Source organism: Benincasa hispida, chromosome 8 (genome assembly GCF_027475165.1).
Source record: "Benincasa hispida cultivar pf3 chromosome 8, pf3_genome.v1.1, whole genome shotgun sequence".
NCBI classification, from domain to species: domain Eukaryota; kingdom Viridiplantae; phylum Streptophyta; class Magnoliopsida; order Cucurbitales; family Cucurbitaceae; genus Benincasa; species Benincasa hispida.
The window spans coordinates 40,961,914-40,979,303 of NC_143485.1; the positions used below are offsets into that span (position 1 = coordinate 40,961,914).

The 17,390-nt window shown below is 32.8% G+C and overlaps 1 pseudogene across 1 annotated transcript; it reads right to left on the reverse strand.

Annotated features, from left to right (window-relative positions):
• Positions 1 to 15,687: 15,687 nt before the first annotated feature.
• On the reverse strand, positions 15,688 to 16,608 carry LOC120083408 (zinc-finger homeodomain protein 2 pseudogene; annotated as a pseudogene). Its single transcript, XR_016531145.1, has one exon. The product of XR_016531145.1 is annotated as a zinc-finger homeodomain protein 2 pseudogene (transcript).
• Between the last annotated feature and the right edge of the window lie 782 nt (positions 16,609 to 17,390).

The following is a 17,390-nucleotide window of genomic DNA, read 5'->3' on the forward strand; positions in this document are numbered from 1 at the left end:
GTCCCGAACGAAAACAATGAATTAATACCGCAAAGAATCGTCACTGGGTGGCGCATTTGCATGGACTACCGCAAGCTGAATGCGGCAACCAAGAAAGATCATTTCCCCCTACCGTTCATTGATCAAATGCTAGACTGTCTAGCTGGAAATGACTTTTACTGCTTTTTGGATGGCTATGCCGGGTATAACCAGATTATGATAGCTTCAGAAGACCAAGACAAGAGCACATTCAAATGCCCATATGGGACCTTTGCTTTCCGCCGCATGCCGTTCGGCCTCTACTATGCGCCAAGCATGTTCCAAAGGTGCATGATGGCCATTTTTCAAACTATCTTAAGAACTCTGTTGAAATCTTTATGGACGACTTATCTGTTTATGGGAACACCTATAAAGTTTGTCTAGCCAACCTGGAGAAGATACTGAAGAGATGCGAAGAAACGAATCTGGTGCTCAATTGGGAAAAATGCCATTTCATGTTAAAGAAGGGCATAGTGTTGGGGCACAAGGTTTCCCGAGATGGGTTAGAGGTGGATAAAGCAAAAATCTAAGCAATTGAAAAACGTCCACCTCCAACAAGCGTGAAAGCTGTACAAAGTTTCTTGGGGCACGCTGGATTCTATAGACGCTTTGTCAGAGACTTTTTGAAAATAGCACGACCACTGAGTGCGTTGTTAGAGGCTGATAGAACATTTTATTTTGAAGATAATTGCCTCAACGCATTCAAAGTTTTGAAGAATGCGCTGATTACCGCACCTGTATTAATTGCACCTGATTGGACACTGCCTTTTGAAATAATGTGGGATGCAAGCGGGTATGCGATGGGAGTAGCCTTGTCACAAAAGAGAAAAATAATCTTACATCCCATCATATATACGAGGAAGACATTAAATCCTGCTCAGACCAATTACACCACCACAGAGAAAGAGCTTCTTGCGGTAATTTTTGTGTTGGAAAAATTTCGATCATATCTGCTGGGAAAAAAGGTATTCATCCATACTGATCATTCGGCAATAAAATACTTAATGACAAAGAAGGACGCAAAGCCAAGGTTGATCAGGTGGGTCTCCTCCTTCAAGAATTTGACATAGAAATAATTGATCACAAGGGGACGGAGAACCAAGTTGCGGATCACTTGTCCAGATTGGAAAATCCTGAGGTTGACCACAATGAGTCAGAAGTAAATGCGGTATTCCCAGATGAGCAGCTGTTTCACATTGAAGAACTGCCATGGTATGCTGACATAGTCAACTATTTGGCTTGCAAGCAATTTCCAGAGGATTATATCTACCACCAACAGAGGAAGCTCAAGCACGAATACAGATCATATTTCTGGGACGAGCCGAATCTGTATAAAAAAGGGGTAGACCAGATTCTGCGACTATGCGTATCAAATGCTGCTCAACAACGCATATTATCGCAATGGCTGACTCACCATATGGTGGGCACTTTGGAGGATAGCGCACCACAACTAAGGTTTTACAGAGTGGATTCTTTTGGCTAACATTGTTTAAGGATGCAGCTGACTACGTCAGAAAGTGTGATCGGTGCCAACGCACAAGTAACATTTCATGGAAATAAGCAATGGCGATGAACACCATCTTGGAGCTTGAATTGTTCGACGTGTAGGGTATTGATTTCGTGGGACCATTCCCTCCCTCGAATGGCAAATCGAATATTTTATTAGCCGTCGACTATGTATCCAAGTGGGTAGAGGCAGTGGCGTGCGCCGCAAACGATGCGACGGTAGTCTCTCAATTCTTGAAGAAGAACATTTTCACTCGTTTTGGCACCCCAAGTGTCATAATAAGTGATGAGGGGTCTCACTTTATAAATCATACTGTTAAGGAGCTGCTGCGTAAATACAACATTCTCCACAAATTGGCCACCGCATACCATCCGCAGACGAATGGTTAGGCCGAGGTGTCCAATCGTGAGATTAAGTTGATACTAGAGAAGGTAGTAAGGCCTTCACGAATAGATTGGGCAACAAAGCTCGACGATGCGTTGTGGGCATATCAGATTGCATTTAAAATGCCTATAGGTATGTCACCATATGCGTTGGTCTTTGGTAAGGCGTGTCATTTGCCTTTGGAGTTGGAATACAAGGCATCATGGGCAGTGAAGAAATTAAACCTTGATCTGAAGAAAGCAGGAGAAGCGAGAAAACTTCAACTAGTCGAGCTAGAAGAATGGAGGATTAACGCATATGAGAACGCAAAAATTTACAAGGAGCGCACAAAACGCTGGCACGACAAACACATATGTGGTAAGAACCTCTAAGTCGGGCAGAGGGTCTTATTATTCAACTCACGACTACGGCTTTTTCCTGGAAAATTAAAATCGTGTTGGTCCGGACCCTTCATCATTAAAGAAATATTCCAACATGGTGCGGTGGAGCTGATCACTGAGAATGGAAGCCATACATTTAACGTTAATGGACAGCGAATTAAGGCATATTGTGGGGGTGGTTTTCAGTCGGAAAAGACCTCTGTGGATCTGAAAAACCTAGAATAGAGAAAAAATGGAATGGCCCCTACACTGGCAAGCAACATCATCTGGGGCGCAAGTCTTCTAGATTATCCTTTGTTTGGTTCCTGAACTCTCATTTCTTCGACACTTTAATCATTATTTATCTATCTGCATTTTACTTATTACTACTTCATTAAAAAAAAAAAGTCGCGATCGTACTGAACGATTGCGTTAAACGATTTTGTTTAAAATAAGTTGACCCTCTCAATGTTTTCTATGCAAACGATCGAGGCACAGGATTGCGGAGGTGTTTCACGAAGAAGCAACTCATCTTATTCCATCATCGCAATCCAAAGAAAATAGATCGATGCAAAGAAGGATGCGTCAATACATAATATAGGCGACAGCGCAAATTTGGGGGTTGTATTCTTCCTTCACTTTTTTTCAAATTTCACACTATCGCATCGCATTTTAGTTTTAAAATTTTTATCACCACATCCTCTTTGATTACCACAATCATTTAATATTGATAAATTTAGTGAGTTACCACATGCTATCTCTTTGCCAATTATGATTTCAATGATAAAAAACATACTTCTATTTCTTACGTATATACTAGAGTCAACTTAACTTTAAGATAGTCACCTCATGAAATATTTCTAGAAGTTAGGGGTTTGCTAGCTTTCTTTCAAACTCTCTTTAGGAAGCTTTCTAAGAACATCACATGACTTATTTCAATCTTTTGGAAATGAGGACATTGCCACATTTTAAATTTGGGGGTGAGGTATTTATTTTCGACCTTACTATTTCTAAAAAAAATAAAATAAAATATATATATATATATATATATATATATATATATTTTTTGAGAATAACAACTCCACTGTCAATGCATGGGGAAACCCATATTGACAAGAGTTAAGTTGTGAAGGGCACTTACCCATAGTTGGATGTCCGCATGACACACGTGGGGGCAAGCCAAAATGAAAATAAGTCGCCAGGATCAATGCATAAATAAATGATCGTAACTCTGCTGCCAAGTAGGTATGAGTTTAGTCTGAGAAAGAGTGCATTGCTCGTAGTTGGATGTCCGCATGACACGCGTGGGGGCAGGCCAAAATAAAGGCAAGGCATTTGGATCAGCTCAAGGTCAGAAAAGGAATATATATATATATATATATATATATATATATATATATATATATATATAACTATGTCAAGAAACATGCAAGGATAAAAATCAATTGACACCCCGGTGGAAAAGTTTTCTTTTTGAAATAAATCATGCGATGTCCCAGAAGTTAGTAAAGTCTTTTTGAAGGTTAAGTTTGCGGTCCCTAGGTCTTAGAAATATTTTAAGACGAGACTTGAATAAGACTTAAGAAAATTTTGGTATATAGGATTTGAACGGAGTATCCTTGAGAAATCTAGGAAAAGAACATTGCGGTCGACTTGCTAAAGGAAATCTTTAGCTTATACTTGAAGACAAGCATTGTTTAAATTTGGGGGTGTGATAACGGGCAAAAATGCACGTTATCATAGTGCTAAGTTCTTAAACAATGTTGGCTTGCATTGATAAAACATGTTAAATTTTGTCCAAAAAGCATCAAATTCATAATATTGCGGTCGCATGCATTCATTGCATAGAACAATTGATTTTTATGTTTTTATGCAGAATATGCGTTGACGCAAGGCGGAAATTGCGATCATAGGAAATCATTGGTCGAGTGCAGCATTACCACAAGGCTTTGCAGTGATTGTGTTCGAAAACATTTACTCAAGAAGGATTGCCGTAACCTGGTCAGCATAACTTGATGGGCGCATCTGGGAGAAAGGCACAATTAATCGCGATGGGACAGAAAGCTGATGATGGTCGAATCCAAATTAAGCTGACAGCCGCTAACAATAACAAGTAATTCAGCTTTTCGGTGACAAATATTCGGCGCATCAGTTAGAGAATTAAAGCCATCCCATCCGAGCAATCATAAGAGAGAAGCCGCCTTCACCCCAAAGCTCTATATTTACCAGAGGCATCCTTCAGAAAAGGGGTTCTGCCAGTTAACTAGTTCGACGAGTTCACAAGTTCTATTCATAGTGTAGCCTTATTCTTAGATTTTCTTTTACTTTAAGGCGGATGCGAGAGAAAAAGGTTGTGTCGACAGATCGTTCCGATAAGCTTGAGAGAGTGCTGGAAGCTTCCAGGACAGAGAGAGGGTCGACGCTTGCGGAAGCAGGAATATTTGTTGAACCGAATAGAGATTTACAGTGTAAAAGCCTCGGTCAGCAAGGAATTGCTACCAAGCTCTCTACCTTTATCTTCCATTATTATTTTGTACTCAACTCATTTATACAAATGGAATTTACTTTTCTATATCTGTTCACTCTCTGTTATTTACGTATAAGTAGCTAAATCTGTTGAATGGGTTGAGAAGCATTTAGCTAGCACAATTGGGAATCTTCATTATATGCGATTATCTTGTATTATGTATGCTTCATTCGTCCATTAGAGATACTCGGGAGGGTAGTCTAAGGACAAGATCTAGGCTTGGGAAAGTCAGGTTAGAATCTAGGCTGGGGAGAGTCAGATTAGAATGCATAATCAAGAGATAGAAGCTTAGGAATAAGCACTGTTTGTTATCAACACATCGCATGCATCCTAGAGATAGATATGATTGTATGCAGTCACCTTGCCTTTATGCATCTTGCATTATCACATAGGACAAGAGTAGAGACTTAAGAATAAGCTCTATGGACACTTTTGCATTCAACACATGCGCCCTAGACTTATAAGCATCACATTTATATTGGAAAATGACTTGCTGTGCATGGTTGTAGCATGATCACATCTATCCCAAGTAACGCTAACTGAAGACCTTCTCAACCCGTTCATCCGCATTCTCAGTGCATCTATCATGCAATTCGACTTTTCTCCAATCTGCCGCATTTATCTATTTTTCATCACCGCAAACAACAACCTCAACAACTATTGATTTATCCGATTACCGCAAAGTTTTCTAAAAATTACCAACGCAACCTGTTTTCACAAGTCCCTGAGTTTAACCCTGGACTTACTAGGAAACGCAGTGGAGTTTACACTTGGATTCCGCTGAGGAAACTTGAGTGCTCAATGCATTTTTCACCATCGCATTTCATCCACAATTTCACTTCATAAAATAACGCATCACTGTCTCATATGAAAAACATATACTGTAACAGTTGTTTATTTTATCTTCTGGATTATATTATACTCATATATGAGTAATTGAAATATATGCAACAATGAAACTGAAGTTCATGCATCTAGACATATTTACAACTTGACATGATAGATTAGGTCATCCATGGTCTATAATGATGAGAAGAATTATTGAAAATTCAAATGGACATCCATTGAAGAGTCAGAAGATTCTTCAATCTAATGAATTATCATGTGACGCTTGCTCTCAAGACAAATTAATCATTAGACCATCACCGGTCAAAGTGAGGACTGAATTACCTGCATTTTTAAAACAAATTCATGGTGATATATGTAGACCTATTAACCCACCAAGTGAATTATTTAGATATTTTATGGTATTAATAGACACATCCAGCTAGAGTTGGCAAAATTTTCCGTTGGAGCGGGGAATCGCTGGTTTGATCGGGGATAGGGTCAAATCAGGAAATTTTTTCAAGGCCCCGTTCGAGGATGGGACGGGGACGGGGATGGTATCCCTGCCCCGACCCTGACCCTGACCCTGACCTCGATTTTATATAGTTATATGTTTAATATTTTATAAATATATATTTATAATATATAAAATAACTTATTTATATGTATGTTTATAATGTATACTATAGACTTATAGTGTTGTGAGCCCAAAAGTCAAGCCCAAACTTAAAAAATTAAAAGAAAAAAAATGGAAAATCCCCGCGAGAAATTAGTAGGGGAATTCCCGTGGGGCCCCGTTTCCCTGACGGGGAATCCCCGCCCCCTTCCCTGCCCTACCCTACCCTTTGCAGGGATGAGGGCGGGGATTAGGGGGGGTTTCCCCACGGGGTCGGGGACGGGGGACCCTCCCCTGCCCCAACCTAGCCCCCTTGCCGACCCTACATCCAACAGATGACCACACATTTGCTTATTATCAAGTCGAAATCTTACATTTGTAAGATTATTTGCTCAAATAATTAAGTTAAGGGCACAATTTCTTGATTATACAATTAAGACAATTCATCTTGATAATACTGGTGAATTTACATCCCAAGCTTTTGATAATTAATGTATGTCAATTGGGATAAGTGTTGAATATCCTGTAGCTCATGTTCATGCACGAAATAGTTTAACAGAATCATTCATGAAAAGTTTGCAATTAATTGCAAGACCATTACAAGTACTCACCATTATACCTAGCTTATGGCCATGAGTCACTTGTACGCATTAGATCAGTATCTTATTATAAGTACTCATCATTACAAGTAGCTTATGGCCATGAGTCAAATATTTTCATTTGAGAATTTTTGGATGTGCAGTATATGTTCCAATTGCTCCATCACAGCGTACTAAGATGGGTCCTCCAAGGAGGTTAGGAATATATATTGGATATGATTCCCCATCAATTATCAAATATCTTGAACCCCTGATAGTTGATGTATTTACTACATGATTTGTTAATTGTCATTTCAATGAGACAAAATTTTCAACATTAGGGGGAGGAATTAAGAAGTTGGAAAAAGAAATTACATGGAATGCGTCGTTATTGTTTCATTTAGATCCCTGTACAGATCAATGTGAACTTAAATTTTAGAAGATAATTCATTTGCAAAATATAGCAAATCAGTTACCAGATGCATTTATAGATGAAAAGAAAGTAACTAAATCACATGTACCAGGTGCAAATGTTCACTCGAAAATTGATATCCCAATACGACAAGTTGTCACTAATGAATCTGGAACACGCCAGAAGCATGGTAGACCAGTGAGTTTCATAGATAAAATCCTCGGAAAAAGAAAAAAATTAACAGTAAAAAGGACTTGGTTGATGATGTAAATACCCATGAACAAATCTTTGACATGACTAGTGAGGAAGGTAAAATACCTAAAGATAATAATGATATTTCAATAAACTATGTCATGATAGGAAAAAAATGGAACCGAACTCATGTAATTATTGACAACGTTTTTGCGTATAATGTTGCTCTTGATATTATATCTGAAAATGAGGATTCTGAATCAAAATCTGTTGAAGAATGTCGATATAGAAAATATTGGCTTCAATGGAAGAAGCAACTTAGAATTAAACTCACATTCAAAATGTTAGGTTTTTTACCAGTAGTTTGAACACCATAAGGTGTCAAACCTATGGGATACAAATAGGTATTTGTGAGAAAAAGATACAAAAATAATTTAGTCACGGGATATAAAGAAAGACAAATTGCACAAGGTTTCTCACAAAAACTTGGTATTGATTATGAGGAGACGTATTCTCCAGTGATAGATGTAATTACACTAAGATATTTAATTGGTCTAACTGTGTAAGAAAATCTGGACATGCATCTTATAGATATAGTCAAAACATTTTTATATGGATCTCTTGATAATAATATTTATATGAGAATCTCATAAGGATTTAAGGTACCTAAAACATATAAATCAAATTCCTGAGACTTGTATTCAATAAAGTTACAGAGATCACTATATGGATTGAAACAATAAAGATGAATGTGGTACAATCACCTGAGTGGATATTTGTTGAAAAAAAGAATATCAAAAGAATCCAATATGTCCATGTGTTTTTATAAAGAAATCATAATCAGGATTGTTATTAAAACTGTATATATTGATTATTTAAATATAATTGCAACTCCTGAAGAGCTTTCACGGGCATTAGAATATTTTAAGAAAGAATTTGAGATGAAAGATCTATATATATATATACTGTCTTGGCTTATAAATTGAGCATTTAGTAGAGGGGATATTTGTTTATTAGTTATCTTATATAGGAAAAATTTTGAAAAGATTTTATATAGACAAAGCACATCCATTGAACATTCAATGGAAGTTTGTTTACTAGATGTGAAGAAAGATATATTTCAACTTCATGAAGAACTTCTTGGTCCTGAAGTACCATATCTTAATGCAATTGGTGCACTTATATATCTTGCTAATAATGCAAGACCAGATATTGCATTTTCAATAAATTTATTAGCAAGATATAATTATTCTCCAATAAAAGATATTGAAACGGAATTAAGCGTATACTTCGTTAACTCCAAGGAATGATTGATTTAGGTTTTTTTTATTCAAATAAATCAAATTTTAATCTAGTTGGTTATGCAAAGTTTGGATATTTATCTGATCCACACAAAGCTAGATCTCAAACAAGTTATCTATTTACATGTGGAGGAATTGCTATATCGTGGTGGTCAGTGAAACAGACCATAACGGCTACTTCCTCAAATCATACTAAAATTCTTGCAATTCACGAGATTAGTCGAGAATGTGTATGACTAAGATCAATGACTCACCACATTCATAAAACATGTGGTTTGTCTTCTAATAAAAATCTTCCAACAATAATATACGAAGACAATACAACATGTATATCCCAAATCAAAGGAGAATATATTAAAGGAGATAGAACGACAAAGCATATTTCACCAAAGCTTTTTTACACTCATGATCTTGAAGAAAATGACATCACTGTACAACAAATTTGTTTGAAAGATAACCTAGCAGACTTATTTACAAAGGCATTGCCTACCACAATTTTTGAAAAACTGGTGCACAACATTGGAATGTGGCGACTCAGATATCTCAAGTGACGGTTCCATGAGGGGGAGTAAATATACTTTTTAGGGGTATAAATTATATGAAATACGTACTCTTTTCCCTTCGTTAGGATTTTTTCTCATTAGGTTTTTTCCTAGTAAGGTTTTAACGGGACATATTTCATATATATAATGGGCATCTAAGGGTGAGTATTTAAATATTATGATAATAGATATTCATTAGATGCTCATGTTTAGTGTCCATTGACCATGTGTCATGCCCTCACTTCCCAAAGTGTTGTCCATGTGTCTCAACATTACACATTATTAGTGTCTATGTAATCCACCTCCTACTTACTAAATTGCCTATAAATAGTGAAATTTTGTGGGTTTTGGAAGACACACACATTTGTAAAATTCATGAAAATTGGAGATAGTGGAGAATTTAGAGAAATTTCTTATTTTATATTTTGTTAATTTATATATTATATTTAATTTATTTTAATATTATATTTATTTTAATATGATATTTTATTGGTATCCATGTTCCCATTGTGTTTCTCAAGTTCAAAACAATAGAAAAATTTTGGGACACAATAACCAATTTTAGAAAGTACTTTTTTATTATAAAAAATGGAAGATATTTTGAAAGTATTTTCTAAATATTATAAAATAAAACCAAATAAATGCACATGTGGAGGTAGTGTTCATGTATTTATTTTTTCAATATTAAATTACAAATTTAATCCTTAAATTTTATTATTTCATTGTAAGATTATAGAAGCGCATCTAATAAGTAATTTTTAAACTTTTAATTATGTGTTAATGAAATTTCTAAATTTTAAAAGCGATTGATAGACCCTTACATGTTAACATTTTTACTGATCTATTATGCAATAAAATTAAAATGGTTAAATAACAAGCTTAGCAGTTTGAGGTTTGTGTTTATTTGATCTATAAACTTTAAAAAATACTTAATAAGATTTTGTATCTAATAAACAGTTGCACTTTCAAATATGTGTCCAAAATGTACGTCTTTGAAAATTTTGAAAAATTTAAAAACTAATTGAAATATTATATATAGATTTGAATTTATATTTAATGACTATTGGCTAATTCAAAAGTTTAAGGTCTAAACTTTCAATTATGTGTTCAAATTTTAAATATCAAAAGTTCTAGAACCAAATAAATACAAACATCAAAATTTAAAATTTTAGTTTATAAATTAACTGATTAATATTCATAGACAATAGGACCAAAACGTTTGCAAACTTAAAAAATGATTAATAGGTTAAAAACCTATTAGAAAAAATTTTAAAAGTACATGCCTCATATTATATAACAAATACAAATTTAGAAGTTCCGAGACCAAACTAACGATTTAACATTCTCAAATTAAAAACGAAACAACGAAAAATACAGTTAACCACAGAGAATCTAGAAGAAATGATTTTTTGAGGTTCCCAATTTACCATTTTAACCACCTTTAAATAATAGTGAAAATGTGGAACAATTATTCAATGCAATTGTCAGCCTTTAAATAATTGTCTGATGTAAATTTTAAAGTTTACGTATGTTAGAATCCTAAAGATTTGATGCTATCTAGTTTCTAGATCTTATGGTTATAGATATCAATTAATATCTAATCCTTGTGTTGGTACTAAAGTCGATTAGTAGTTAGTGATTCTCTATAATAGTAATTAGCGTTTTCCTTAGTCATAGGGTTCTTTTGTTGGTGAATTGTTTTAGTTAAATTGTGAAAATCTAGAAGGAAAGGTTAGAAGATTGGAATGTAGGGAATGACTTGTCATTGTGATAGTTACAAATATTATAACCGTTTGATGATTACAATTCTAATGTTTTTTAATACCTTTTACTATTACAATCTAAAATTAACTTTAGACCTAAAATGTTTTCATATAAATTGAGGACAAAGATTTCGGTTATGAGAGAAATAATTTTCTTTTCCTCTCTAAATTTTCATATATTTGATTTTGTGTGAACAAGTAGTTCTTTGATTCTATTCATTTCTCCGACGAGTGCACACCTGAGATAGGAGGTTGTGTAAAAATCTTGGGGAGCAACCACCAATTGCAATTTAGCACCGATTTTTGCTTTCAAGCTAGTGGATCTTTCATAGTACAACAACAATCTACATTTGAAATTGTTGAATTAGATGTCACTATGTTGCTGCGCCGTGGAAGAATCACTGCCCTAAAAGCAAATACAACACAATCTCGGTGCTAATCACTTAAGACTGTTGCTCCCCAAGGTTAATACAGTCTCCAAATTCAGGCGTGCACTCGCCGGAAAAAGGACTAAAATTGAAGAGAATGTTACTCAGAACAATAGAAACGAAGTGGAGAAGGAAAAATAAATTTGTTGTGCGTCCTCTTCACAAATTCGAATAGAATTATATAGAGGAGGAGAGGACACCAACAAATGGAACGAAACGGGTGGAAACAGAAAGGTCCATTAACGGACGGAAACCAAAGGTCAGAACCTCAAAGGTTTGATAGCGGACAAAATCCTCAATGGTCAGTTAACGGACATAAATCGAATTCCAACAGACCAATAATGGATAAAAACTCCAACGGTCAAAAGTATTAAACAAAAATAAAAGGATAAGTAATAAAAATTTAATTATTTTTTGCACAAACACAATTACCAAAATCCGACCAAACGAACGATGGCAGCTCGTGTGGGGCGAAAGAATTATACTTCCATCATCAACTCACTTTAGGTTTTTTATCTAGAATACCTTGATATTTATACACTCTAAGCAATTCTAAAACTATCCATGTGGGACAAAACTTCCTACTCTCTTTACTTTTCTTATGGACTTAAGTCTAAAAATCATTTCCAACAGAAATGACAATATGTCTTTATCGATTTTATTTTTTTTTTCCAAATGTCAATCAAATCCGCTTCCAAATCTATTTAAATTTAAGAGATCAATCAAATTAAGGGTTGAATTGGTTTATGAGTCATATAATTCCTTGAAAATCTTAAATGAAGGCATAGACTCTCTGGAACGAGTGTAGTAACATTTTTACTATAATTCTTTTTTCATTTGTAGTTCGAAATTGGGTTCGTAACAACATAATTAGAGTAGTTTTATTAGTTGTTTCAAATGATAGAATAATTAATGGTGAACATAAAAAGGAATGAATTGATTGGTGTTAAAGATAAAAAACGAGTGGCTGATGTGTGAAATAGAAAGAAAGAGAAATAGATAAGATTAGAAGTAAGGAATGCAGAAAATTCACGTGAGTTGATGGGGAAAGTGAAAAACAAAAATTAAAAGAAAATTTGAAGATAACAAACAAATAAGTATGGGAATGGCATGGAATGAACGATGCCGGTTGGTGGGGGCCTCATCGAGACTAAAGCTTTGGTATAATTCAAATTCATAGCGCATTGCCACGTGGAATGAAGTCGACAGCACGGGCAATGCCCATTTGCCCTTTTTTACGTACTCTTTTAACCATTTTCATTTTCAAATTTCCTAAATTCTAACAAATCCCTTTCAACTTTTCATTTATATTTTTAAAAATTACATTATAACTTTCGTCAATATTTTTAAACTATTCTTCGAATAGAAATCAAAATTTAGAACTATGTAACAATAATTTAAAACGATGTAATAATTTAAATTTTGTTCTATGTCTCCTACTATATCATTATATATCTTAATTTTCATCTAAATTCTAAAGAATTTCTCATCCAAGAATATTTTGAAAACATTTATAAAAATTCAAAGATAGTATTACAACTTTTGAAAGTAAAAAATTATTTATAAAACATATATCAGATTTCAAGAGTTTTTTTTTTTTTAAAAAATAACTTAACCTTTCAAATTAATTCATTTTTAAGTTAAAAATACTATCTTGGTCTCCATACTTCGAAATTTGTTCAAATTTAGTTTTTTTAACTTTTAATTATTTAATTTTAGTTCTCGTACTTTTCAATAAATCTTAAATTTATTCTTTACGATTAGTCTATTGTTGATTTTTTTTTAATTTATTAAAATTTTTTACTATACATTTTAAAGACACACCATTATTATTGTTATTATTTTACCAATTTTTGGTAAAAATTAACTTTGAAGGACTAAATTTCAAATTGATTGAAATTATGTTAATTAAAATTGAACAAATTTCAAAATATGGGGAACCAAAATGATATTTGGACTTAAATTTTAACTTTGGTCCTCTTTCAACGTCTTGTTAAATTTGTATCTGAAAACATATTTTAACTTCAAAAGTGTCAAATAAATTATTGATCATTTAAAACATTTTATAAGCCAATAACTTTTGGTCTTATGTCTTATAGGTCAAAGATTTGAAATTAATTTTAATTCATCTATTAGATAGAAAATTAATTTTTTTTGTTTAATAGGACCCTTTAGTAGATTCATGATTTTTTGAATAAAAAAAATATTCAATAGGTTAATGACCTATTAGATACAAAATTGAAAAATTCAATAATTTATTTAAAACAAAATTAAAAGTTTCAGAATTTATTAGGCACATTTTAATCTTTATAGACCAAATAGACATACATCAACTATTAAAATTGAAGATCAAATAGGCACAAAGTTAAAACTTAAATAACTTGTAAAATGGGAAGAATTTTTTAACGTGGTCGACATAATATAACAATGTGCTATTTCTTTTCTTTTTTCTTTTTCTTTTTTTTTTTTTTTAATTTTAAGTTCAACAACACAAATGGAATTTTTTAACATTTGCATTCTTGTGCACCTTTTGAGTTAAAGTAGTGTAATTTGTTCTGTCCATAAATTCAAAACACTTGTCATCTCATTTGAAACTAACCATTATGAGATAGAGAATCAAATCTTTAACTTCAGAAAAAAAAGTGCATGTCAATTATTATTAAATTAAACTCGCTATGACTTGAAATTTATTCCTCTACACTTTATTAGTACTAACATGAGCATAGTTCAACTGATTTATACATATGCTTTCAACTAAAAAATACGAGGTTCAAATCTCAAACATCATATGTTGAGTTAAAAAAAAACGACTTTATCATAATATAGTCATCATTTGGACGATCAAGTTTTTTTTTTCCCTCATAATGAATTTTAACTTATTTTTCTTTTTCTTTTTTAGTTTCAATACCACGAAGGTGAAGAAATTTAAACACTATTTATTTTTTAAAGCACACAACTAAATCAATTGAGCAGTTCAAGCTGACAAATCAATTTAGTTCTTTGTTAAAAAAGGAAAAATACTTAAGTACATCTATGCTACACCTTTCTTTGTATATCTCACCAAAACGTTTAATTATAGTTTGTCACATGGTAAATTTTTCTTACCTATCTTTTTATATATATATATATATATATATATATATTACGTATAAAAGATAAATACATATTGAGATACACCTAAAAATTACTCGCAAAAAATGTGTGTTTTTTGATAATAAATATGTACAGTGTCCTCTCTCTTTCTTTGATTGGTATGTGTGGAATGTACGATTCCAACATAAAATGTTAATTAACAATAATGATAAGTGGAGAATAATTTCATCTATAACCATATATTTTTATAGAACAATTCTAAAAATGGTTAAAGCCAACTCAAACATCATGTCATACAAATCCCACTTAAAAACAAAAACCAAAAACTAACATTCATTAGTGAGGTTATGAGTACGCAATCATCTTTATTTTTTTATTATATTTAATTAGTAATCATCATATTTATTTAATTAAATCTTGATTTTTTTTTCAAAGGTATTAAATCTTGAAAAGTTTGAACACTATGCTACAATTTTGATATTTATTTTATAAATGTAGCACCAAATTATTTATTATATTCAAAAATTTCAAATATGTATAAAAGTTTACCGATAGATATTTTATAGTCTAATTCTAATTACATTATCTCATTTGAAATTGTTCAAGTTATTTTCTTAAAAGATTATGATAATTGACCATGCCAAACATTTTCTTTTATTTTATAATAATTGGAAGGATGAATGATCAAACTTTTTTATCTTTAAATGAAAGAATATATATCAATTTAAAGCTCAATTTTATCACATCTATATTTCTTTTAATTATTGTAGGTTCAAAAGTTCAAAAGAAAATGATTGTAGATTTAAATTACTATCGGTGTAACATTAACATCCTATATATTAAAAAAAAATTGAAAAAAACACTTAAGATTCCGAAAGAAATAAGTGGCAATGGTTATGAGTCTTATGACGAGAATAAAACTTTGAATTTCAACTATCAAGCTCATTATTATTATTATTATTATTAAAAAATTTCAATTAATTTAGTGGGTAAAAAAACAAACAGAGATGAACCAATAATTGAAGGATGAAACTGGAAAATGGTCAATAATTCAGAGATCAGAGCCTGTCGTCTGTTCTCTTATGCATGGGTCAGTGTCAGTTTTCATGAAAAATTTGGAAAAAAGAAACCCAAAAGAGAAATTTAAAAAAGGAAAAAAAAATACACTCTTTTTTTTCCTTAAGAAAATTAGTTTATATATTACAATAATAAGCCAATTTACTGATATATAGACTAGACCCTTTTTAGGAAGAATAACAAAGGGATCTGAAAAGGAAGAAAAATTAGGCGTCTTATTAGACTCTAATTTATCACATTAACATAAAGATCAATTAATTAAATCAATTAATCTTTAATTACTGTGTTAGAGAAGAGGCATTTCCAGTGGATGCAGAATTAGAAGAAAAAGAATTCTTGTGATTATGCATCCAAACCTTGAAGACTTGGCGAGTGACTCCCACGCTCCGGCAGAACCTCTCGATCTCGTCGTCCAGATCTTTTCTCTGCAATTTCCAACCTAACTTCTCCGCAAATGCCAGCATCTTCTCTTTCTGATCCGCCGTGAACTTCGTACGGAACCGTTTTTTACTTCCGCCGCCGCCGCCGCTTCTCTCGGTGTCGGCAGCGGCGTACTCAACAACGGCGTGACGGTCGTAATCCATGAGGTCGTCGTCGGTGGCGGTGGCGGCGGAGGAGCGGCCGCCGCCAGCGATGTAAGTGACTTTGCGGTGGAAGTTACGGTGGCAGCCACAGGCGGCGCAGTGGAGGAGGTTGGCCGGAGAAGAGGCGTCGTCGAGAGTGAATTCGCCGCAGCCGTCGGTGGCGTAACTGCCGAGACTGGCTGCATGGTTCCGGAGGCATTCTCTGTAGTGATAGTTTGAATTCTCTCCTTCCATTTTTCTTTTTTGCTCTCTAATTTTGTTTTTAAAAAATTGTGTGTGGGAGTTTTGATTTGTTTGATTGAGTATATAATGGGATATGGTGCTTTTTGAGGATGCCAAACATGCCCTAATGAGAGAGGTTGCTTAAGTTTGGATTAAAAGTGAATTTCACTTTCATGTATGTATATATGTTTAGCTCATATAACACATAGATATATATCATATATGTATGTAGGTATATATACATCCATTTGTTTATATAATAAATATGGAACATGCAGATATACTTAAACTCCGATCCTAAAGAAAATAAGTACATGTCAATTACAGTAAATTATACTTGTGTTTACTATATATACATGTACTTAAACTTCTAGTACTACGGCTACTTCAATTCATTGTTTGTCACAAAAATAACATTTAAGAATTATATAATGTCCATGAAATAAATGAATATTTAAAAATTTATTTAATAATATGTCAGGAAAGAAATAGGTACTGCAATAATATTTATATACTACAACTTTTTTTAAATAAAATAAAAGTGTAATGGGTTCAAATTTTATCGATCTTTTTATATTCATCTATGTTTTAAATTTGATTAGTATATGTCTGATATGTGGTGTAATTTATATATATATATATATATATATATCTTAAACAAACAATATTTTAATTTTTTATATATAATAAAAAGTAGATTGAAAAATAAAATATATAAAAAGCATTTTAAGTGCTTTTTAGACTTTATTTAAAAAAATAAATATTTTAAGTAGAACAAGTAGAGTAGATTAAATTCATTTCGAAAAACAAGCTGTCAATAAATATTTTCACTTTAGAATATTGTTTTCTTTCCTACAAAATTATGTGATACCATATAATCTTATTCTAATTAATTCATTTGAAAAATAAAATCATATACATCACAGGTATTTAAGATGTCATGTGTTTAAATCGCTGCATTA